Source organism: Tachyglossus aculeatus, chromosome 2, assembly GCF_015852505.1.
Source record: "Tachyglossus aculeatus isolate mTacAcu1 chromosome 2, mTacAcu1.pri, whole genome shotgun sequence".
NCBI classification, from domain to species: Eukaryota; Metazoa; Chordata; class Mammalia; order Monotremata; family Tachyglossidae; genus Tachyglossus; species Tachyglossus aculeatus.
Window position 1 is genome coordinate 38,299,938 of NC_052067.1, and position 24,369 is coordinate 38,324,306.

Consider the following 24,369-nt stretch of genomic DNA (forward strand, 5'->3'; position numbering starts at 1 on the left):
AAATCATCATCGTCATCATCATCAATCGTATTTATTGAGCGCTTACTATGTGCAGAGCACTGTACTAAGCGCTTGGAAAGTACAAATTGGCAACATCTAGAGACAGTCCCTACCCAACCGTGGGCTCACAGTCTAAAAGGGGGAGACAGAGAACAAAACCAAACATACTAACAAAATAAAATAAATAGAATATCATCATCATCAATCGTATTTATTGAGCGCTTACTATGTGCAGAGCACTGTACTAAGCGATTGGGAAGTACAAATTGGCAACATCTAGAGACAGTCCCTACCCAACAGTGGGCTCACAGTCTAAAAGGGGGAGACAGAGAACAAAACCAAACCTACTAACAAAATAAAATAAATAGAATAGATATGTACAAGTAAAATAAATAAATAGAGTAATAAATATGTACAAACATATATACATATATACAGGTGCTGTGGGGAAGGGAATCATCATCATCATCAATCGTATTGAGCGCTTACTATGTGCAGAGCACTGTACTAAGCGCTTGGGAAGTACAAATTGGCAACATCTAGAGACGGTCCCTACCCAACAGTGGGCTCACAGTCTAAAAGGGGGAGACAGAGAACAAAACCAAACATACTAACAAAATAAAATAAATAGAATATCATCACCATCAATCGTATTTATTGAGCGCTTACTATGTGCAGAGCACTGTACTAAGCGCTTGGGAAGTACAAATTGGCAACATTAGAGACAGTCCCTACCCAACAGTGGGCTCACAGTTTAAAAGGGGGAGACAGAGAACAAAACCAAACACACTAACAAAATAAAATAAATAGAATAGATATGTACAAATAAAATAGAGTAATAAATATGTACAAACATATATACATATATACAGGTGCTGTGGGGAAGGGAATCATCATCATCATCATCAATCGTATTTACTGAGCGCTTACTATGTGCACAGCACTGTACTAAGCGCTTGGGAAGTACAAATTGGCAACATCTAGAGACAGTCCCTACCCAACAGTGGGCTCACAGTCTAAAATGGGGAGACAGAGAACAAAACCAAACATACTAACAAAATAAAATAAATAGAATATCATCACCATCAATCGTATTTATTGAGCGCTTACTATGTGCAGAGCACTGTACTAAGCACTTGGGAAGTACAAATTGGCAACATCTAGAGACAGTCCCTACCCAACAGTGGGCTCACAGTCTAAAAGGGGGAGACAGAGAACAAAACCAAACACACTAACAAAATAAAATAAATAGAATCATCATCATCATCATCATCAATCATATTTATTGAGCGCTTACTATGTGCAGAGCACTGTACTAAGCGCTTGGGAAGTACAAATTGGCAACATATAGAGACAGTCCCTACCCAACAGTGGGCTCACAGTCTAAAAGGGGGAGACAGAGAACAAAACCAAACACACTAACAAAATAAAATAAATAGAATAGATATGTACAAATAAAATAGAGTAATAAATATGTACAAGCATATATACATATATACAGGTGCTGTGGGGAAGGGAATCATCATCATCATCATCAATCGTATTTATTGAGCGCTTACTATGTGCAGAGCACTGTACTAAGCGCTTGGGAAGTACAAATTGGCAACATATAGAGACAGTCATCATCGTCATCAATCGTATTTATTGAGCGCTTACTATGTGCAGAGCACTGTACTAAGCGCTTGGGAAGTACAAGTTGGCAACATCTAGAGACAGTCCCTACCCAACAGTGGGCTCACAGTCTAAAAGGGGGAGACAGAGAACAAAACCAAACACACAAACAAAATAAAATAAATAGAATAGATATGTACAAATAAAATAAATAGAGTAATAAATATGTACAAACATATATACATCTATACAGGTGCTGTGGGGAAGGGAAGGAGGTAAGATGGGGAGAGGAAGGAAGGGGCTCAGTCTGGGAAGGCCTCCTGGAGGAGGTACGACCGAGCGAATGAATGAATGAACTAAACTTCTGGTAAACACTGCTACAGGGCTGCAGCTTTTGTTCAGAATGGCGTTTATTAGGCGCTTACTACGTGCAAGGCACTGTGCTAAGCGGTGGGGAGGGGGGTTTTCCTCAGCAGGCCTGAGGAAGGGAAGAGGAGGCCGCAGGGCCTCATCACCGCCCGCGCGGGCCGCATCACTCCCCCCCCTCCGCCCCCTCCGCGTGAGGGAAGGGGCGCGCGCTCCTCCCCCCCCCCCCCCCCCCCCCCCCCACCGCGTGAGGGAAGGGGCGCGCGCCGCCTGGGGACTACTTTCCGTCCTCTCGTCCTCGCGCGCGCGCGCTCAGTAGATCGCTCCGCGCCGGCGGCGGCGGCAGGATCCGGCGGCGCGGCGCTTATAAGAGCGGGTTGCGCGGCGCCATTTTAAGGCTGTCGGTGGGTGGCGGGCCGGAGGGCGGACCGACAGGCCGACGGACCGTGGCCCCAGGCGGAGGGTGAGACCGAAACTTCCTCAGGGAAGGAGGGGGGAAGATATTCTATTTATTTTATTATTTAGTTATTTAGTTAATAGTGTGTTGTGACCCACTTTTATAGGAGCTGTGAGACCATCTCTCTATTGCCAGCCTGTCCTTCCCAAGCGCTCAGTACAGTGCCCCGCACGCGGTGAGCGCTCAGTAAATACGAAGGAATGAATCTAGCTTTATTTCTGTTTATCCCGACACCCGTCCCCATGTTCTTTTTTCGTCGTCCGTCTCCCCCTTCTCGACTGGGAGCCCGTTGTTGGGTAGGGGCCGGCCCTAGATGGTGCCCACTTGGGCTTCCCGAGCGCTCAGTACAGTGCCCTGCACAAAGTAAGCGCCTCAATAAATATGAATGAAGGAGGCCCGGGTTGGGCGAGGCCCAGGCCTGACCCCCATTCTATTTATTTTATGTTGTTAGTATGTTTGGTTTTGTTCTCTGTCTCCCCCTTTTAGACTGTAAGCCCACTGTTGGGTAGGGACTGTCTCTCTATGTTGCCAATTTGTACTTCCCAAGCGCTTAGTACAGTGCTCTGCACATAGTAAGCGCTCAATAAATACGATTGATGATGATGATGATCCCTGCCATCCCATCACTTTATTCGTATTAAGCGCTTATTGTGTGCACAGCACTGTACTAAGCGCCTGGGAAGCCCCAGTGGGCAACATAGAGGACGGTCCCTACTTCACACTCTTAGAAGTTGGTGCCAACCAACGGGAGGGGGGCCCCCTTTTGAGGCCCACTGGGGGTGAGGCTGGTAGTTTTGACTCTGTACTAAGCGCTGCGGTGGATCCAGGCCAAGTGAGCGGGACTAAGCGCTTGGGAAGTCCAAGTGGGCAACCTAGAGAGGACGGTGCCTACCCAACAACGGGCTCACAGTCTAGAAGTTGGTGCCAGCCAACGGAGGGAGGGCCCTTTTGAGGCCCACTTGGGGTGAGGCTGGTATTTTTTAAGCGCCGACTCTGTACTAAGCGCTGGAGTGAGCGGGGCACAGCCAGGGGGCCCACAGTCTTCAACCCCATTTTACAGATGAGGGAACCGAGGCCCGGAGAAGTTACGTGGCTTGTCCCTCTCCGTCTCCTTCCCCTCCCCACAGCACCTGTGTATATGTCTGTACGTGTTTGTTACTCTGTTTATTTTATTTGCACCTATTTATTCTATTCATTTTATTTTGTTAATGTGTTTTGTTGTCTGGCTCCCCCTTCAAGATTGTGTTTGTACGTATTTGTTACTCTGTTTATTTTATTTGTACATATTTATATGTTTTGTTGTCTGGCTCCCCCTTCAAGACTGTGTTTGTACGTATTTGTTACTGTTTATTTTATTTGTACATATTCTATTCCTTTTATTTTGTTGATATGTTTTGTTGTCTGGCTCCCCCTTCAAGACTGTGTTTGTACGTATTTGTTACTCTGTTTATTTTATTTGTACATATTCTATTCCTTTTGTTAATATGTTTTGTTGTCTGGCCCCCCCTTCAAGACTGTGTTTGTACGTATTTGTTACTCTGTTTTTTTTATTTGTACATATTCTATTTATTTTATTTTGTTAATATGTTGTGTTGTCTGGCTCCCCCTTCAAGACTGTTTGTACGTATTTGTTACTCTGCTTTTTTTATTTGTACATATTCTATTTATTTTATTTTGTTAATATGTTTTGTTGTCTGTCTCCCCCTTCAAGACTGTGTTTGCACGTATTTGTTACTCTGTTTATTTTATTTGTACATATTCTATTCATTTTATTTTGTTAATGTGTTTTGTTGTCTGGCTCCCCCTTCAAGACTGTTTGCATGTATTTGTTACTCTATTTTACTTGTACATATTTATTCTATTCATTTTATTTTGTTAATATGCTTTGTTGTCTGTCTCCCCCTTCAAGACTCTGTTTATACGTATTTGTTACTCTATTTTATTTGTACATATTCTGTTTATTTTACTTTGTTAATATGTTTTGTTGTCTGTCTCCCCCTTCTAGACTGTGAACCCACTGTTGGGTAGGGACCGTCTCTCTATGTTGCCAACTTGGACTTAGTACAGGGCACACAGTAAGCGCTCAATAAATATTATTGAATGTACTTCCCAAGCGCTTAGTACAGTGCTCTGCACACAGCGCTCAATAAATGCGATTGAATGAGTAATAATGTTGGCATTTGTTAAGCGCTTACTTTGTGCAAAGCACTGTTCTAAGCGCCGGGGGGGGGGGGGGAATACAAAGTGACCAGGTTGTCCCATGTGGGGTTCACAGTCTTAATCCCCATTTTGCAGGCGAGGTCACTGAGGCTCAGAGAAGTTAGTGACTTGCCCAAGGTCACACAGCAGACGTGTGGCGGAGTCAGGATTCGAACCCATGACCTCCGACTCCAAAGCCCGGGCTCTTTCCACTGAGCCACGCTGCTTCTCGGGACCGTCTCTGTCTTCTAAACTGAGCCCACTGTTGGGTAGGGACTGTCTCTGTATGTTGCCAACTTGTACTTTCCAAGCGCTTAGTACAGTGCTCTGCACACAGTAAGCGCTCGGTAAATACGATTGAATTAAATTATATCTCCCCAATCAGGAGAAACAGCGTGGCTCAGTGGAAAGAGCCCGGGCTTTGGAGTCAGAGGTCGTGGGTTCAAATCCCAGTGGTCAGCTGTGTGACTTGGGGCAAGTCACTTCACTTCTTTGGGCCTCGTTCATTCATTCAATCGTATTTATCGAGCGCTTACTGTGTGCAGAGCACTGTACTAAGCGCTTGGGAAGTCCAAGCTGGCAACATATAGTAGACGGTCCCTACCCAACAGCGGGCTCACAGTCGAGAAGGGGGGGCTTCAGTGACTTCATCTGGAAAATGAGGATTAAGACTGAGTCCCTCCCCCCCGTGGGACAGCCTGATCACCTTGTAACCTCCCCAGCGCTTAGAACAGTACTTGGCACATAGTAAGCGCTTAATAAATGCCGTCATCATTGTTATTGTTATCAGACTTCAAGGGGTGGGCTACAGTTGGGAGAGTCGTGTCGCTTCTCGTGCTGCACGGGCAGGGGCAGCCCTTCTGGTCCTGCACGCTTTTCCCACCCGACTTGGAGTTGTTTTTTTTTTTTAAAAAAATAGAATTTATTAAGCACTTACTCTGTGCAAAGCACCGTTCTAAGCGCTGGGGAGGTTACAAGGGGATCAGGTTGTCCCGCGGGGAGCTCACAGTCTTCATCCCCATCTTCCAGATGAGGCCACTGAGGCCCAGAGAAGTTGCGACTGGCCCAAAGTCACACAGCTGACAATTGGCAGAGCCGGGATTTGAACCCGCGACCGCCGACTCCAAAGCTCGTGCTCTTTCCACGGCGCTTCCTCTCTTAAAAGCGTCTTCCCCACCCGGTATTCGCCGTGGTCCGCCGTTAGTGGCTGGGAAACTTTGGAAAGCTCTTTTGTGTCTCGTCGATTTCCGTGCTAAATAAGTGAAACTCGATACCGGGCTGCAGCCTCGAGTGCTTTTTTTTTTTTGTGTGTGTGTGTGTGTGTGTGTGTAGGGGAGACTGTTTTCTTCCCAGATTTTTCCTGAAACTCCCCCACTTGTAGATCTACAGCTCTCTCGTCCCGTGTCCCCGTCCCCTCCCCAAATCCCCCTTTACTCTTCCCCCCCCTTTTCCCATTTTTGTGCAACCTTTCTGCTAGTTTTAACCCAGGCATCCTTGGTCTCCCCTCCCCCAAAGAATGTGAGCGGTGAATGGAGAGAGGCCGGGCTGTTGGTATGCAGAGGTCGGCAGAAGGAAATCGAGGAGGAGTTTTAGTGAAATGGGAGCTTTGTGTCATGAATAGTAAGGGCCCAGGCTAGACTGACTTGGAGGATTTCCTCCGATGCGATGGATCCAGTTTTAATGCAACATGTATTTTTTTTCTTTGGATTGCTTGATGAGAACTATCGTTGTGCCTTTATCCGATCCCTTCAAAATACGTTTTCAGTACCAAGCAGTTGATGGATTTCTTCCCCCTCGCTTCCTTTCCCCCTTCCTCACCATCTCCTTTTCAAGAGACTTTACTTTTACTCTGGCTGACATTAAATATTTTGTGCTCGCCATCCCGTTTTATGCGGTGTCGACCGGATTTTTCCTACATTGGATTGGGTAGTTACTTCTATCGCCTGTTGACCTATCCCCACAGTAAAAGCGTCCGGAGATTCAGTGGTAATTTTCCCCAGTTAGGTTGTTATTAGCATCTTTAAAACGAGGGCATAGATGCTTCGGTGATTTGCGTGTGCGAGGCTACAATAACTGATCCCAAATGTGTTAAAGCGGCAAGTGAAGGCTTTTGAAAACAAGAAAGCGTTCCTCAGATTGCATAGGTTACTTAAGGCTGGAACTTTCGAAGAAACTTTGAGATTTGAGAGTGAAACCAAGTTTGTAGTACTGAAACTTTCCAGTCTTCAAAGACTGGTAACCTATCCAGACTGTTGTAGTTTTTGTGGTTTGTTGGGAGTGTAGAATTAACTAAAATGACTCCTCAGTATTTGGCTTGTTCACTTAACTAATAAGCTGTGCTCGGGATTTAATCGCATCTAAAATATTTGCTCTGCTCTGCGACAGTCGGTACTCTCTGGTAGGAATAACCTCTCTTGAAACCCCTATATACCAACGTTCGGCAGTAAGTGGCATTTTTAACTAAAGGCACAGGAAAGGAGCAGTCTATTGAAATTGAAGTCAGAGTGAACTAACATTTGTTCAAAAGATGTAGATTACGATACTTGTTTCGGGAGTGTGCATATAATGGGGCATTTGTGCAGAGTACAGTACTTCATGATTTAAACGAGCAAGTAAATAAGTAGGGTTTTGAAACTTGTGCTCCGACTTAGTGCATTTTTGTAATTGTCCTGGCAAATGTGTTCAAGGTTTTGTTTAAAAAAGAGCTAACTGCTTTTAAAATGCACTAAAATTGCATGTGTTTTTTCAGGTGGACAGTAAAGATGAGGGGAGAAATTGCAAATGTCACATTGATTTGACTCAAAAACTACCTCGTTTCATTGTCAGCCAAATTCCAACTTAGTAAAATAAACATGAAAAACCCTCCTTATAATTAAAAACCATTGCATGATATGGCTTACAACCAAGTAGGATGTTCTATTAGGTATAAGAGTTTTGGCAAAATTTTTACAGTAACTTAATTGAAGTTGTGCTTCATTTAATCAGTTGTCATGTATGAAATCAAGACTTAATGACATTGGATTTTAAATTGTATGACGTCTGTGTAAAGCATTGGCATTTGTCTTGTAACAGGCTAGTACAACACTTTTATAATTCTTAATGCTGTTATTAATTTCACCGTTCCCCCGGAGCCTTGTTGTTCACTTCCTGGGATCAGTGTGACCCGTGGGAGGTGAATGCCCCGAAAGTCTACCAGTTTGGTTTTGAGAAATGATCACACTACAGAGATCAGCTATGTAGTGTGGTTGTAATTCTAAGCATAATTTGGAGTATTTGTAGTGGGCCTTTCTACCTCCGTACAGTGAGGATGCTTGATTATCTGAAGTTCCTGCGAATACATCAGGCAAGCAGTCTGCACTGCGTTCATTCTTCCTCTTCGCCTTCCCTCTCGATTCCCCCAAAGAAATTGCAGAGGGACCAGAGGAGAGCTGCTTGGTTCAGACGTTTGGGGTAGTAGCAGCCTTTCATGGGTCCCAGGGCACTGCACAGCCAAGTTCTGCTCTCACCATCACTTGGTAGCATCCCAAAGTAACAGTGCACTCTCATTAGAGTCACAAATATATATTTTTTTTAATCAAGTTGGGTTACCTTGAGAGAGAACCTGAGGAAGATAAGAGATTCAATTAGGAAACTGCTGCTCATTTATGAGCTTGAAAGTCAGTGAGACTTTTTTGACTAAACTGTATTTAATCATCTTAGTTTTAAGGATAGAGTTCTAACTTTCCCAAAGTAACCTGAATAAAGCTGTTGCAGTGCTTAGATGTTTTCTTGGTAGTTCCTACAAGATTCAGCCTGATAATACCCGATAGTACATCATCCATAGTTTATTTTAATTTTGTGTTATGGTATTTCGTATCAGGCGTTTTTCAAAGGATCCAGCCTTAGGGAAGCTTGAATCCTTATTAACCACATTCTTAGGTTAAAGGAGGGTAACTATCAGAAGTTGTGTGCAGCTGTTATTAAGCTTTTAAGTTGATCATTTCTTTTTTCCTGAGGAAAGGTAGATGGGTTAATGATGTGTATTGTTTGTTGTGGATTGCTTGAAACTACCTGAGGTGAAAGAAAATGAGTTGTGGGGCATATTTCTATTTTTTTTCTTTGACCAATGTGGGTGCCCTCCAGTGGCCAAAATAATGCTAAACACGTGCTAACTAGCGCTGGGCAAGATTTTGCAACTGTCTTGAATAACCCCTCCATAATAGAATAATTGTGACATCTGTTGAGCACTTGATATTAGTGTTTGAATGCTTTCCGTTAGCATTTAGGCATAATTTGTCATACCTTTAACAATTTGTTGAACACCTCATCAGCAAGCTTTTCATTCTTGTAGACAAACCAAAATATTAAAAGTCTGTTTATAAAGATTACTGTGAAAAACCACCCACGGACCAAAATGGAATTTTCAGGTAGTTTTCTGAAAATACTTTGTAGCTTTGATATCATTTATTCATTTTTTTTTCCTTAAATCATGGCCTTTTTTAGCCTTCCCACTAAGACATTTGAGACTTGTGGGTTATTTAAGCGACCCACTTCTACCGCCTAACCAAATTCCTCCCTCCTGTGAGTATCGATTCTAGGAGGTATGAGAAACTATTCCAAAGTTCATCTTAAATAAAAAATCAGAGATATCCTTATCTCTGGGCAAGCCGCATTGAAACATTTTAGAGTAGTTAAGATATAAATTATTTAGTCTCTGGAAAAATGAATGCTCACTTTGGTACAGGATCATTTGCACATAGAAGTACACGGTAAATACAACTTGAACTTTGAACTGTGATATGCTGCCAAAAAATTATAATGTTACGGCCTTTCATAGCAGTTCTACATACAATCCGTCACCAGTACAGGTTGTTCCTTGATTCAAGACAAATGGCACTTAAAACATTTGTAAACGGATGCCTAGTCTTGGCTTTCCTTTGTGGCACTAGCTGGTGTATGTGTGTGGAGGGGTGTTGCAAAGGGGGGACTTAGGGAGGAAAACCAGAGTGGTGGGAAATGGAAAAATAATTTTAGAAGCTACAGTGTCGGGGGGAAGGGGAACACTGAGCCTAAAGGGTCAACATGTCCATTTTACCTCAGATGAAGTAAGTCAAGCTACCCTGTTGTGGAACTGCTTTGATTCAAAAATACATAAATGTAGGTATGTCACTCAGATAGTTGAACATGTAATTTTGTTTATTAGGATAGCTGATCGTGAGTTCAGGAACCAGTCCCCCACCTTGAACAGTGTTTCTATGAGAAAATTGGGCTCCCTTAACGTGGTCTTTTTAGGAACCAAGTGTGTTTGTAAATCCAATGACTGACTGTCTATAATACTTTGAGTTTGAATGACATTTTTATTTCCCAAATAACCTTTTGACATCCATTACCTATTTATCGTCACATCATTCCCTGCAAGGTAGGGAGAGGCACGTAACCTCTGTATGTGTCAAATAATCCTGGGTGTTCCCCAATTAGCCAAGTTTTAAATGTAATAATTGTAACTCACTTTTTTCTTTTTTGGTTAGTGAAGTACCTAAGTTTTTAAAAAAAAATTGAAGTGACAGTATAACGTTTAGAAAACAATTCTGGAAGGATCTGTTCCAGAACAAATACCATGAATTGTTAGCCCAGTTGGAACCTCTGGCTGGGCAATTCTCGTCTGAATTTTAAAGTCAATCCTAACCTTGTGTGTGTTTTTTTGTTGTTTCTTTGGGGGATGGGGAAGCATACTGTTATCACCATCATCATTGTCCATACTTGTGTCGATGGAACTATATAGAGGAAATACCTCAGTCCCTTACCTTCTGAAAGCTTAGAGTGCGTACAGCACTTTTAAAATTGCATCACAAAATCTAAAGAAGCAGGAAAAATAACCAGTTACAGAAGTATCTTCACTATGGAGTGTGACCTGCAGTTTACCAGATAAATAGGGAACAGCAATTAACCCATAAATCGATATTCCGATGTAACTCTTTGTAATGTAAATTTTCCATCTTGTATTGTCATGTAATAAAAAGCTTAATTATGTATACTGTAGAAAAAGGCAGAGTCATTTGAAATTGAGAAGGCTGTTTTCCTCATCTGTGGAGGGCTGGGGGAAATGGCACCGAAATAACCTTCCTAGTGATTGGAAAGTGTCTTTGATACACTGAAACAGATTCGTAATTTTGCCCTGTGACCTTGTGTAGGCACTCATTATCAACCTACTCACATAATACCTTTGGGAAAGTGTGGGAGTTTAGGGAAAGTAATGAGGAAGGATAGCGGGACAAGGGACTGACAGCCAACATGCTGAAGCGAAATTTCTGGTGGAAGTAAAAGGTTGTCTCTGTGTAAATGCAGTTTTGAAGGAATCCTTGAATGACAAATCTCAAGAGTGTTTTGGGGATAGTTTTGTACAAGTCATTTGATGTTTGGAGGTCACTTTATTTGGGAAATGATCTAATGCTTCCAAAAGAGAACCTAAGGTCCCAGAGCACTGGAGTAGGTTTCTTCTGTAGTCCATATACTATGAGAAGGAATATTAGGTCCAGGACACTGCTTGGCATGCAGTAAGGGCTCAGTAAATACGATTGAGTGAATGAAACCAAAAAAAAAGCTATTTTCATGAGTTGCTATTGCTCACGTACTCAAAGTATTGCACCTACAGTATTTTAGTGTGCTTACTTTTGATTTAGGACTTAGAGAAGTTTCACCTAAACTTTAGTTTTCATTAATTTAAATCTAAAAATTAAAACTAAGGTATGGGTGCCAAATTAGGTGCAAAAGCTATGGCTTATGTACGTGGAACAGAGGATTTGAATTTACTGAAATTGGGCAACAATTGCACACTACACTCTTTCGTTTTTAGCAACTGTTGTTTCCACAATTTGGGCAAATCAAAACAGCAGAGTAGCATGCATTATAAATTCCTGAAAGCTTGTTTGTTGTTTTGGCCTGGGTTGCTGCAGTTAGAGCAAAAGAACAACAAAAAGCAAACAAACAAAAAACTTCCTTGGATCCTTTGTTCGCTTTTGGATTCTAATACTTTCATGACCACTCCTTTGACTTATCTGATCCTGTTTGGTAGATTAGACAGGCAAGTCCTGGTTGAAGGCAGTTATCTTTCAGACATGCTTAGACAGGTCTTGAATGTGCATCAAGACTACCTGAACAAGGAAGTCTTCGTTTAATGTCTTTAGCACTATGTTGAGAGGTGAGCTGTAACCAACCGGAATAGCTGAAGGTGAGGCTTCAGCAGATCAGGGATTTTCCTCCTCCTGGGAGATTATTACTATCAACAGTGTTCTTGTTTGAGAGAGGTTAGTATTTCATTATGGTTTTTAGATGAGAACTAAGGTAGCTTTTGAATCAGTTTGTCTCCAGTATATCGCAGCACAGTTCCAAAAGAATTTGAATACCTTATTCTTAAATTTGTAGTAATCTAATGCCTCCACCAAACTAGGTGGTGTGTCGGGAGGTTTAGGGAAAGGAGAGGTTGGGGGTAAACCACCTGGTACCCCTGCTGAAGCTCCCCTGGGCAGGCCCTGCCTCCAGCCAGCCATCCTCTTGTAGGGATGGATGATGTTAAATCAAACTACAGATCTCATCTTCAGGATAATTCTTGCTATGTTGGTTCCGTGGAAAGAGCAGAGCCCTGGACACTGGGCGACCTAGATTCTAAGCCTGGCTCTGCAAATAGGGATATGTCTGCTGGGTCCCATTTATCATTTACCCATTTCTTCTGTAGCAGGTGTTCTTACTGAATGTTTTGGGCAGTACACTATATGATAATTGTGTACCATCTCATAAGTTTTATTTACTATGAGGTTTGCTAGGAATCTGTTTTGGGTTTTTTTTAATGGTATTTGTTAAGCACTTACTATGTGCTAAGCACAGTACTAGGTGTGCTGGAGGAGGTTCAAGCTAATCAGGTTGGATGCAGTCCACATTTCGCATGGGGCTCACATTCTTAACCCCCATTTTACAGATGAGGTAGCTGAGGCCCAGAGAAGTTAAGTGACTTGTCGAAGATCACACAGCAGTTGAGAACAACTGACAGTTTTCAGCCCCGAGACTTTCAGGACCAGGAATTTGGATAAAGGAATTGATTAAAGTGACAGCCATTTGGCCAGTGCCACTGGCACTTGTCTCTGCCAGTCACGTTGCTGCTTGGGCGTGGAGGGCAACAAGCAAGTAGGCAGGCAGGCTGATGTGCAGGACCCATTTAGTATGGCTGACTTGATGGCAGCTTTGTGTCTTTGCTGTGCCACATCACTGTAACCCAGCAGATGGGCTCCATTACCTATGTCAGCCAGCTATTTTTCAGGATTCATTGAGACCTCGTGGAGTGTCACGGGTGACCCAAAGGACATATCCCTACCTGCAGAGCCAGTCTTAGAATCTAGGTCGCCCAGTGTCCAGAGCTCTGCTCTTTCCACAGAACCAACAGCAGGCAACTAACACTTTTGTTAAAGGAGAACCTGATCATATTGTGCTTTCCTTCCCTTCCTTGCTTTGTCAATCCCACCCATAACACTATGCATCCTGCCTTCAGCAAACACATTGTTTTCTCACAAGCCCAAATAGTATTTGAGGGGCAGTGTACAAAGTGGTTGAAAGAGTGTGGAAATACAACAAAAACGTCACTGGAGAATGAGCAGAGACCTTGCCCTCCTTCGATGAGGCTCAGCCTTGAATGACTTTCACCCATAGCCTTGTTACCTTATTTCTTGGGTGAAAATTTTCTAATGAAGGCATTTGCAGTTTGTGGCTCAGCCTGAGAGGCTCCTTTTTGACAGTCACTGCCTCCATTCCAAGAGAAAAATATGAAGTATTCTGTAACTTGGGTGTAGATTTTGGGGGAGATTTCAACTTAAACCAATTTGTACTCCATAAGTCCTTTTTTTTTTTTTTAAGTTAGGGTTAACCCCCAAATTTGCTTTTAATTTCTTTTACTCCCAGTGGAAATAAGCAAATTTAAGAATATTATTTTGGTGGATAAAGCCAATTTAGTGCCTTTTTGGTGAATTGTCTACTTATTTCTACCAACTGTAGAGGATATGTGTATGTTAAGTGGAAGACATCACTTTCAAAATTGATTGGTTTTTCTTTTCTTGGTCCCCCCTGAGAGAGCATGGGTTTCCTTCCCACATTTCTGAAGGCCTCTGTGGTCATTTGTGCGAGGGTTCTTCAATGTAGCAGAGTCTCATTTCAAATTAGTATGTAGTTGGTAAGTTTTGATTGACAGCCGTGTTCACTACCCTAAGTTTAAAGTAGTGTTATTTTAAGTATTGCTAGGTATGCCAACTGGTAGCTGGGATGTCAAGTGTTCTTACTGTTGGCATAATGTGCAAATGCCAGAAAGGAGTAATATTACTAAAGAAACACTGGCCCTAGAGGGGTTGCTAGATGAATTAAAAATTCAAATAAAAAGCCAAAATTTGAAATTTAAACCTGAACTTTCGTAGCCTTTTTTTTTTTAAAGGAACCTAAAGATCATTCTTTGAGCTTATATAGATATATTTATATATAGTGACTTCAGCACAGTGTCGATGCTGTACTTTAGCACCCTAACCCAGCAGGCAATCCCTTTAGTAGCTGCTACAGTCTTTAGCACCCAATTTTCAGGATTGCTGCTAGGTCTGTTGACCTTGAGCAATGCCCTAGGCGGTTTTTAAGTCAGAAACCACCACCAATGGCATAGCCCAACAGCTCTTCCTCTCTTTCTGGCTCCCCACCTCTCTCCCTCCCTCCTCTATTTCTGACTCCCCACCTCCCTCCCTTCCATGACCACCACCGCAATAAGATGTGGGTCAGTTGCATTACCCACCCTGCAGAGTACTATGCTACGTACTTGGAAAATTAGGAAGAAATGAGTTGCGGCTTCTGCCCTTGAGGTGAATTGATCTGAACGCACAGCGAAGCTTCAATACCTTAAAATGTTTTGTTAGTAATTAAGTTTTGAGTGGAAAATCTGCACGGTAATATCCTCCCAGCCAGGTCCATTGAACACTTAAAATTTTTCATATGGTTCTATCGAGGCTAAACTGTCTTGTAGTTTCTGAAGGTGGGTGATGTTTTTCACCTTCCTTGTTCCGTCAGATGTGGAATTATGTTAATGGTAATAATAATAATGATGAGGAGGAGCATGGTGTAGTGGTTCTAATCCCGGCTCTGCCACTGGTAAGCTGTGTGACCTTGGGCAAGTCACTTCACTTTGTGCCCCAGTGATCTCATCTGCAAAATGGAGATTGAAACTGTGAGCCCCATGTGGGACAGGGACTGTGTCCAACAGGATTTGCTTGTATCCACCCCAGCGTTTAGTACAGTGCCTGGCATAGAGTAAGTGCTTAACAAATGCCATAATTATTACTGCTACCATGTGCTAAGCACTGGGGTAGATATAAAATAATCAGGTTGGACACAGTCTCTGTCACACAGAACTCAAGGTCTACATAGGAGGGAGAACAGGTATTGAATCCCCATTTTGCAGTTAAGGAAACTGAGGCATAGAGAAGTTGTGATTTGCCAAAGGTCACACAGCAGGTAAGTCTCAGATCAGGGAGTAGAACCTAGGTATCCTGTTTCTCAGGACTGCATTTTTCACTAGGCCATTGCTGCTTCCAATGATTTCTGCCATTGTGGTTGAGATAGGAGCAAGGGTGACTGGGCAGGGGGGTCGTTGCTTACAAACCTTGAATAATTTTTAAAGCTCCCAGGTATTTAAATGTAAGTATTTTGTTCCCTCCTTTGGGAGCCCAGAAATCATTTCTAGTTCTCCAAAGATGGGCTAGATGTGAAATCAGTGAACTGTGTCTAAAACAGTCCATTCTGTACTTCCCATTTCTTAGACTCTGGCTGGATCACCATTACCTGGCTGTCTGGGCTGGCCTGTAGAGAAGTCGCATGGCCTAGTGGAAAGGCCAAACTGTAAATATTCTTATATTCTGTTTCCCCTAACTGTAATCCACTTTAATATTTGTCTCCCCCCTGTAGGCTGTAAACTCCATATGGGCAGGGATCATGTCTACCAACTTTTAGGTTATACTTTCCCAAATGCTTAGTACAGTACTCTGCACACAATAGGTGCCCAATAAGAAACAGCATGGCCTAGTGGGAAGACCAAGGACTTGGGAGCCAGAGGACAAGGGATCTAATCCCGGCTCCACCACGTGCCACTTGTGTGACTTTGAGCAAGTCACTTAACTTCTCTGGGCCTCATCTGTACCTCATCTGTAAAATGGAGATTGAGTGTGAGCCCCATGTGGGATAGGGACTGTGTCCAACCTGATTACCTTGTATTTACCCCAGTGCTTAGAACACTGTTTGGCACATAGTGAGCACTTAACAAACGCTATAAAAAAAAAGTCACTGATTTGAAAGAGCAGCATGGACCCTGGGAATCAAAGGACTGGGTTGTAATCCGAGCCCCTTGTGGACAGGGATTGTCTCTCTTTACTGCTAAATTGTACTTTCCAAGCACTTAGTATAGTGCTGTGCACATAGTAAGTGCTCAATAAGTACAGTTGAATGAATGAATAATCCTGGCTTTGTCACTTGCCTGCTGTGTGACCGTGGGCTAGCCTCTTTCCTCACCTGTAAAATGAGAATTCAGTTCCTGTTTTCCCTCTCTCATAGACTGTGAACCTCATGTGGGACAGGGAAATATGGATGACTTGAATGTCTTGTATCTAACCCTGTGCTTAGTACAGTGCTCCACCAATTGTCAGCTGTGTGACCTTGGGCAAGTCACTTAACTTCTGTGAGCCTCAGTTCCCTCATCTGTAAAATGGGGATTAAGACTGTGAGCCCCACGTGGGACAACCTGATCACCTTGTATCCCCCCCAGCACTTAGAACAGTGCTTTGCACAAAGTAAGTGCTTAACAAATGCCATTATTACATTACATTACATATAGTAAGCTCTAAACTAATACCATATCATTGTTTTGCTCATTGTTATTAAGATGCTGTCCATGCTGCCCATTCCAAGAAATGAGCAGACTATTTCTTAAAATGTAACAGCATTTTTCAGAAAGTGCTTGACCTTCCAACATGGAGGTCTAGGTTTCAAATTTTAACAAATCCCTCCAGTCTTCAAAAAAACTGTGAGGTGACCAAAGGAATCTTGAGCCATAAAGTTTATTCTGCTGCTTTCGTTTTCCTTAAGAGGTTGTGTGAAATGAGGCCTTTACAGGTAGAAATTACTTAGGCAGATCAGACAGTTGTATTTATTGAGAGCTTACTCTGCTCAGGACACTGTACCAAGTGCCTGGGAGAGTACAACACAACACTATAACAGACATTTCCTGCCCTCAGTGAGCTTACGGGCACATCTTTAAACTTCAGAATTCTCTTGCCCCTGGGCCACAAACAGATTTGTCATTAACCCTGGAAACACTAAAGGGGAATTTGGCATTTTAAGAATGTGCCAGACTTTCCCACCCAGTAAAGAGGTGTACTGATAATTTGGTGAGGAAGTTTAATGGTTCTTTTAAAGGCATTTGTCCTTGGGGATTCTTGATTTGGCATGTACTTTTTGGGCCGAATTAAGAAATAAACATGATGGAAACTTTTATATAGCAACTGCTTTTGTTAAAAATGTCTGTCGAGTGCTCCTTTCCTTGCTTCGCACTTGACTGGTGATGATGCTGTGTTTAATTAGGAAGGGTTTCAAGATACCAGTTTACTGGTGGAGACAAAATCCTCATCTGGAGATTGGGATCTAGCACAAGGGAATGACTTCAATTTCTAGGCAAGGGAATTAGGTACAGTTTAGTTAGATTATCTGTCATTCTCCTATTGTCAGTAAACATGGTTTAGTTTATTCAGAGGCCTTTTTTTGGTTAAACCTGAGCAAAAGAGAACCACACAAATTAAAGAACAAACAAAACAAGAACCAGAATGTCCTCTGGCTAGGTAGAGGACACTTGAGGGGCAGAAACTAGGTTGTCCATTAACCCTCAGGGATCTATGAGGATTGATTGCCTTGTGAGCGGGGAGAGGCATGGGAAAGGAATTAGGGTTAAAGTAGAACTCCCTCAGGTCCCTGGGCAGCTTCTCAAATCCCCCTCCTGCTCAGTCTTCCCCTCTGGTCTACAGAGTGGAGCCCCCTGAAATAAAGAGGTTTCCAAGCCTAAAGAGACTCACAGTGCTACATGAACAATGTTGCCACCCGTGCTTTTTATTTCAGCAGGTGTCCTGCAGTAAAGGGAAGCTGATTCTCCTTTTGGAAACCCTGTTGACTAGTGTGTCAGCAGCATTTTCCATACTTTCAGAACAAAATGAAGGGATTTGGTGAGCTTTAGGGGTGACTTCTAGTGATCCAACAAGTAGCTGTGGTGCTCTGTGACTGGCTTCCTTGCCTTGAGAAGGACTGTTTGGCTAAAGGCAGTATGAATGTTAACTATCTACTAAAGTTAGGAATGGGACTTAACATTGAGGAATCCATTGCTTTTGCTGCACAGTAGCTCTGAGTATGTGTGAGATGCCTGAAATACCGGGGCAGGGTAAACTGACTGACTACCTTATTAGGATGACTTCTGTTACCTGTCCTTTCTTGAAGAGCATTTATCTACTATGTTTACACAACAAGGATGTTGGCTGGCAGTCAGATTCCTGCATGTCAGAGGGGGGCCTGACCATTCAACAGACATTTATCTTACACTCTCCTGTCTGTGCTCGTTTGTCTGAGAAGCAGCATGATCTAGTGGATAGAGTCTGGGCCATGGTGTCAGAAGGACCTGGGTTCTAATGCTGGTTCTGTCACTTGTCTCCTGTGTGACCTTGGACAAATCACTTCACTTCTCTGTGCCTCAGTTTCCTCAGCTGTAAAATGGGGATTGACTGTGAGCCACATGGGACTGTCCAATTAGCCTTTATCTACCCCAGAGCTTAGTACAGTGCTTTGCACATAGTAAGTGCTTAATAATAACAATTATTATTATAATAGGTGTTTGGCTAGCTAGAACAGTTAATGTGACTGGGTCTCTGCAGCTAAATCTGTTGAAGTATTAGGTTTTGCATTTGTTGATTAAGGATCATTTGTTCCTCTTATTTTGTGTATCTAATTCTCAAGCTCATTTGATAAAATATACTGGCAGGTAAACTTATTGTATGATTTCTGCAATAAGGTGTATAGCATGTTTAAACTCAGAGGTGAATGCTAACCAATCAAAGATTAGAAATGTTTTGGTGAAGTTTCCATGGGTAGGCTAATGGAAGACAGTATTGATGGTTGTAATTTGTTGGATTGAGGGGATAATTGTTACAAACTGCCAAATGTCTTGCAGCAAGTAAACAGACTTGAGCTGTGCCTGATACTTTAAAAAAAAACAATGTAATTGTGAAGTTGTTGGGAATGGGAAAGCTGTTTTACTTTGAAGTTCTCAATTTGCTAGATGAATTCCACATGTATGAGCAAGGAACAAGGGAGTCTTGGAAAAAAAAGTTGCATTCAAACTATCTTTGCAGCCTTCCAAGTGGAGTTCCAGTCCCCTGCACTGTAGGAAAGTGCTGAAGTACGCAAATGAGAAATTCCTCCCAACTACTGAAAAAATGCAGCAGTTTAATTTTACTTCCACAGCTTAATTAGCTCAGATAGGCATAAAACTGGACATGAGCAGTGAAGTCAGAATAATCTTCCTGATCACTAAATACATAAGGAATGAAAGATCAGTTTTCTCTCTTTGCAAGTCAACTGTACCATGTTCTCCTATGGTTTGCGTGATACGTTCTTGCAAGATCCTGCCCTAAGGAGAATTGGATCTATAGGGCTCTCCTCAGCATTACAACCAAAACAGACTTGAGGGAAAAGTACCCTTTAATTCCCTAACAGTGTTCTAGCCAAAACCTTGAGTACCCTGCCTGCTGTGACAATGGGCAGTTCACTTAACTTCTGTGTGCCTCAGTTTCTTCCTCTGAAGTTTCTTCCACTCATACTTGAGTGACATCTAGTATCATAATTGCTATGGGAGTGACAAATAGAAGGGAATATGAATGCTGCTTGTTATTTCTTTCTATTGTAAAAAAAAATTGGCCGAAGCAGTTGAGCCACTGAAAATCTATTTTTTTAAACTACCTTTTGAGAGGAAGAAAAATCTGGAGTGGTTGTTTGCATCTTAAAACTACTACAATTTCTAGGGGTTTCTTTGACAAAAAACCATGATATTTATTGTACTTTGTCTTCAGATGCCTTGCATAGAAGTTTAAGATTTTGTGTTATGGAAAATAATGTGGAAAGATTTCGGTTTTCAATTTGAAAAACCACTGGTAGACTTCCTGTCCTGTTATCTTCACTTCCTTGCTGAACAATCTTGGATAAGAAACTTGTTGCCTACCTCCTGACCTGTACGCAGAGAATAGTGCTACCTGAACTAAATACAGAGAGAATGTTTCTTGAGGGCAGCACTGAATTTTATTCTATATACCCTTTCAGTTTCTCTGATCCCATCAGCAAGTACTTCTGAATCTGAACCTTTTTTTTTTTCCTATAGTACTAAATGCTGGGGTAAATACAAGCTAATCAGGTTGGATACAGTCCAAATCCCCCATAGGACTCACAGTCTAAACCTCCCCATTTTACATGAGGTAACTGAGGCACTGAGAAGTTGTGACTTGCCCAAGCTTACACAGCAGACAGGTGATGGAGTTGGAATTAGAACCCAAGGCCCATGCTCTTTCCACTGGGCCAAGCTGTTTCACGTTCCAAACAAGTGTTTCAGATCAGAACCCTTAGTCTCAGAAGATGCCACTAGTATTGTGGGACAAAATGAGTGGGAAGGGCTGTTTCTTCAAGTTATTATATGTTGTAAGTTTGCCGTACAACTTGGGATAATTGGTTCTCCAGTTTTGCTGTGGGTGCACTTGATTTTTTTTGCCATTTTGGTTTAATCTAAATGAGTTGAAGGTATTTTCTCTCTCAGCTTGATTCTGTCTGGTATAAATCAGTCAGATTATTGCATTTTCCAAGCAACCTGAATTGAAATTACAAGTAATTTGATTGGGTTTTTTTTAAAAGATCACTCATGGTCTCTATCATCATTACAGATCTTTATTAAAACACTGCAGTATGGCAAATACTTTCATAGCACTAGGAGAAATGTAAACTAAATATACATCATCAATGGTACTAAGTGCTTACTGTGTACAGAGCACTGTACTAAGTGCTTAGAGAACAGTACAGCCGAATTTGAGACAGACGTTAATATGAACAATTTATACCCCCTTCTAGACTGTGAGCCCCTTGTTGGGAAGGGACCGTCTCTATATGTTGCCAACTTGTACTTCCCAAGTGCTTAGTACAGTGCTCTGCACACAGTAGGCGCTCAATAAATGATTGAATGAATAAATGCAGATGTGTGCATAAGTACTGTGGGGTTGAAAGTGGGGCAGATATCAAATGCCCAAAGGCTATAGATCCAAGTACATGACGATAACATCACTGTTTATGAAGTTTACTATATTGGACAATAAAAATAGTAAGTTTGTCTCATTTTAAAATAAGCATGTGAAAAGTTCCAACCCTTTAATAAAACCTACTCATTACAATTAATAGTGCAGTACATACAGCTGGTAAAGAATTTCAAAAAAAAGATACCTTTTCCAGGGCAGACTGCCACCCCAAGGGCCTCTGGTTCTTTGATTAAAAGGCAGGTTTCTCAGAGTGGTGCAAGGGAAAAAAAGTCTCCTCCAGTTGGCATCCAACCAAAGAGGCTTAGGTCTTAGGCCTTACTCATCCTCTTTCCCCCTACTCTCTCTTGGCTGAAGACTTCTTTGCTCTCTCCCCTGCAAAGTGTTTTTTGAAAATGGCAGGGACTCGTTAAAATTCGAAATACACCTGCTTTATGGTTATGCTTATATGCAAAACATAGCAATGTTTCACTATAATACTACTAATTTAAAGCTGTGAATAATCAATCGTAAAGAGAAGACTTTTGAGAGCCAAACAAAACACATTTTATATGCATGTGACGAGGGTGTAGGGCAGCAAACAGGAGGGGAACTTGGGAATTAATTCAGTTGGGTGAGTTTAGTTGGACTCAAGTGGTGGTGCTGGGAAGGCTGTGAATCATCTGCTTGGGCAGTTTCTGAGCTACTCCTGTTTCTGATACACAGTTCCTGATCTGGACCAGACCAGGTTTGATAGATACACTGATGGCACAAGTGTGGGAATTGAGGAAAACTTTCTGGAAAGTGACTCACGGTACTCTTTCATCTCCATTTTCTCTTACACTGACTTGAGTAGCAGCTCAATGAGGGGAACCTCAGCTATAAGCAGTGGCAAGAGAGGCAGGAATCAATGGTAGCAGCACCACCAATTCCTAAATTCAGGACCTCGGGGTGGTTGGTTTGGAGAGATTTCTGGGACTAGCCTAGTGCTGCTTCACGTGGACATAGGAAACTTGAAAGTGATAACTACTGGGGGTGTAGGGTAGGACTCAGGGTAGGAGAGCCCAGTGTAGGTGAGATCCCTGAGGATTGACCCTCTTCCAACTTTGGCATTTTCCAGGCTAAGAGCAATGGCATTATCTAGGATGAGGAAAGGTGGAAATGTTGGCATTTATGCTTTGCAGAGCTCACTGGACAGATATGATAGGAAAACTACCTCTGCTTGTTGCTCCTCAGCACTTCCATCAGAAGGTGAGTGAGCAAAAGTGATCACTCAACCAATTGTCCTACTTTGTTTTAAGTGCTGGTAAAAGACCAAATGGGGGATTCTTGAAACTACAGTAAAACCTAACTTTGTATGAAAAGGGACTACATCCAGTCTGAATCAGTGAAACATTTGAGAGCATGATACTGGGAGTCCAGGTTCTGGGTTCTAAGTGTGGTTCTGCCTTGTGCCTTCTCTGTGCCTCAGTTTCCTCATTTATAAAATGGCAAAATGGTAATAGAATGCTTGTTCTCCCTCTTAGATTGAGAGATCCGTGCGAGTCAGGGATTGTGTCCAGTCTGATAGTTTTATATCTGTCCCAGTGCTTAGCTCATGCTGTGGACACAGTAAGCACTTAGATTGTTTTTAAAGGCAATTTTAGTACAGCATTGTGGTTGATGTTTATGTCTCTTGTGTTTTTAAGTTTGAAGGGCAGGAATGCCGAATGCCACTGAATACACTCACATTAGGCAGGTTAGGAGAGAGAGAGAGAGACAGAGAGAGAGAGTCTTCCACAGTTTAGGACAAAAGCTTCCTTCTTAAGAGAAAAACCTACTTTCCTTGGACAAAGAAGAATGATGCTGGAGGTAGCACCAGGTCCAAATTATATAATGAATTCCTAAATTTGGAATCTGAATGTAATAGTTTTACTGTAGGTTCATAATAATAACAGTAATAATAATAATAATGGTATTTGTTAAGCACTTACTATGTGCCAAGCACTGTTCTAAGTGCTGGGGTTCCAGTGGGGTTTAAAATGCTATCTACCAGAGCTTGTAAACTGACTTGAATGTTTCAGCTTCATATAGTTTGACATATGTTAGACGTATACTTTTAATGAAACTCCTTTCCACTTCCCTCCCCCTTTATTCCCAGAAGAGATCCGTTCTGGAGAATGGAGATGCCCAGTCAGTGTGCTAGGGAGTGCTGATGCTGTGTCCTGCTGAGACCCTCCTCCCCTCATGCTGGAGGGGAGTTGAGTGGGTTAACTCGCGGCCAGTGAGTTCCCCTCCCAGTGGCTTCATGCAGAGAGCCTGTCTATCTGGACTTCTAATCCTTCTAGTCTTGTCCTTCCCCGCCCCTCTGACTGATGGGTTGTAGAGCTGTGGTCAGTGGACCCTCCTGGCAACCATATTTCATTTTGGGATTATGTCAACTCAGACATTCTGGAAGACTTCAGTTTTATGTATGTGAAATACCCTTACACTGTATTTTATAGTGTTGACAGTATAATAATTCCTTGACCTTCTCATAAATCCTGCTTTCCAGAACATCAGTCACTTTAGTTCCCCCCCCCCCCCACCCCATTGTTTAACCAGAAACGCTAGATTAGTAAATCATGTTGGCCACTTTAGCAACTATGCTGGGATTGACACATATTCCATTTATTATGGAATTGGAATAGGGACATATAAGATAATTTTTAAAGGCAATTTTAGTATAATAAAGTCCAAAGCACAAATAATTCCATTTATGGAATTGATCTTTAATAGGGAGAAAAATAAAGGTGAATGAAGAAGAGGTCATGCTGCTTATAAAACTATGGTTTGAAGTTAGGCAGTAGTCCCCCCATCAAGGCTTTCTCAGGTGGTGTTTTTGAGTTCAACTTGCAGATGACATCTTAATCCTCGTTCTGCAATTTCTGATTTGGCATTTTGTCTGTTAGAAATCAAAATTGCTTTAATATCATTAAATACCGCTTTAAATAGAATTTGAATTGTCATTGTCAGCCATTTCTTTTGTCATAATGATGCCCTTTAACTGTCAGTGATAAACAGGAAAGGAAATACTTTTGAAATGACAAAACTAATTCATATCCTGCCTCAAAGCTCCTCAAAAATGCTTCTCAAAGTATTGGTAAAGTGTGGTCCTTTACTGCTAGATCAGCAGTAGGCTAAATCTCAAAGGATAACATTTTGAAATCCTGCTTAATTGTAGAAAAATAGAGCAGTGGTTTTCAAATAATATTTTGCCCTGGCAGCACATTAAAACAAAATAAGTTAAACATGATAAATGGTTTTGAAATGGAAGTATCGAGGTAAATAACGGATTAAGGATTTTGTTTTTTCTGTGGTTTTATTAAGTTTGAGTTTACTTTATTGGTCACATAAGAGCCATTG

At 42.0% G+C, this 24,369-nt stretch overlaps 1 protein-coding gene across 3 annotated transcripts in view; it reads left to right on the forward strand.

Annotated features, from left to right (window-relative positions):
• Positions 1–2,378: 2,378 nt before the first annotated feature.
• Positions 2,379–24,369, forward strand: part of CTNNB1 (catenin beta 1) — a 39,787-nt gene continuing 17,796 nt past the window's right edge. For all 3 annotated transcript variants that reach the window (XM_038772768.1, XM_038772786.1, XM_038772777.1), the window contains exon 1: positions 2,379–2,440. The gene's annotated coding sequence lies outside the window, so the exon portion shown is untranslated. The remainder of the gene's footprint in view (positions 2,441–24,369) is intronic.